The sequence below is a fragment of the Cebus imitator genome, unplaced genomic scaffold (genome assembly GCF_001604975.1).
Source record: "Cebus imitator isolate Cc_AM_T3 unplaced genomic scaffold, Cebus_imitator-1.0 Scaffold1, whole genome shotgun sequence".
In the NCBI taxonomy this organism is placed as follows: domain Eukaryota; kingdom Metazoa; phylum Chordata; class Mammalia; order Primates; family Cebidae; genus Cebus; species Cebus imitator.
The window spans coordinates 1,969,794-1,971,636 of NW_016107316.1; positions in this window are offsets into that span (position 1 = coordinate 1,969,794).

Genomic DNA, 1,843 nt, shown 5'->3' on the forward strand with positions numbered 1-1,843 from the left:
GGGGTTTCATCATGTTGACCAGGATGGTCTCGATCTCTTGACCTCGTGATCCACCCGCCTCGGCCTCCCAAAGTGCTGGGATTACAGGCTTGAGCCACCGCGCCCGGCCTAATTTTTGTGTTTTTTAGTAGAGACGGGGTTTCACCATGTTGGTCAGTCTGGTCTTATACTTCTGACCTCATGATCCGCCCGTCTCAGCCTCCCAAAGTGCTGGGATTATAGGCGTGAGCCACCGCGCCGGGCCAAGGATGGCACGCTTTTTGGTGGCCCTTTTTTGGCTTCTTTGGCTGAACATCATGCCTGTGAGAGTCCGTGTTGCAGGAGCTGTAATCCTCCTTTTTCGTTGCTGGAGAGGGTATTCCATTGTTTGACTATCCCACAGTTTGTTCATTCTGCTTCTGATTGGCATTTTTGCATTTCATTTGTAAAATTGTGAATAATTCCATTAGAGGGAACTAATGGCTCTGTTTTGCTCCCTACTCCGCAAACCGACCCTGCCCACAGGAACTGAACTTGCAAAGGGGGCAGGTGACATGTATTTTGGTGGGGCCCTTCCATGGCGTAACCTAGTAGAATGCCTAACGTTGGAACCTCAGGCATCACAGCCCGCCTCTTTATTTTAAATAAATGAGTGCGTGAATAAATGAAGGAATAAATGAATGAATGAATGAGAGGAGGGGTAAGTGACTAAATGAATGCATTTCTGAGACAAGCATTATTAGGTGGCCACCTGTGCCAAACACCACTGGTCATCTTCATACATGCTGCCATATGTCATCCTCGCCACACCCTTTGAGATGGGATGGTCACCTTGATTTTATGAATGAAAACAATAGCAAGGCCCAGAGAATCCAGGTCATTGAATCATTGAACTCCTCTGAGCTCTGTTTCTGCATGTTTGAAATGGGTGTCCGCAGAGCTCAGCCGGTTGTTGGGAGGATGAGGGGGTGATACATACAAAGCCGGCAGCGGTCCTGGCACAGGAAAGTGCTCACCCACTTCCTGCCCATCGTCGTTCTGGTTTGTGCTCATGTAGCCTGTAAGTGGCCTGGCCAGGGATATAAATCCACAGCCCTCCGTCATCCCCGCATACCTCTGCCACCCCATGCTGCCTGCCTCTGGGAGATTAGGCGCGTGAAGGGGTCTTGGCCATGCCTTTCCAGCCATGCACTCAGAGTGCAGAAGGTGAGGGGTCACTGAGCCACCTCCGTCTGCTCCCTGTCCTCACTCGGGGCTGCGATGGCGCAGCTCTGCAAGGCTGCAGGCCTGACTCTGGTGCTCTTCCTCTCCTCGCCTTCCTTATCCAGAGGATGAGGTTGAAATACAATTGTAGTGTCTGTCCTCAGTAATTTCATTTTCTGTGTCTGGAGTAATAGGTGCCCTCAAACTCATTATGCTCATTTGAATTCAAATAATAAGCAGCCGAGCGTGAGGCCGGCCTGGGGGCCGGGGCCGAGCTCTGAGCAAGGCCTGGCTGCCCCAGCTGGAGAATGGCTGGGCGCTTCTGAGGAGTGGCCTCCTCTGCCGGGAGCTCGGGGTAGGTCAGCTGGTCAGCTGTGACCAGGCAGAAGCTGATACTGACCTGACCCAACCTGGGCAGGCCCAGGAGAGTTCCTCTGCAGACCTTCACCTTGGAGAAGCAAGCAGGAGTGAGAACAGTGCCGTGGGGGCCGGGCCAGATCATCGGTCCTTTGGACGTCTTCTTCCATAAATTTACATCACACTCTGGCCAACAGGTGGAAGTCAGTTTCCAGGGGGACCAAATTGGCCCTAATGTTTGTTCACATTTGGTACTGAGAGGTGAGGTGGGTGTGGGTGACATTTCAAAGGGGACTCCTTTAGA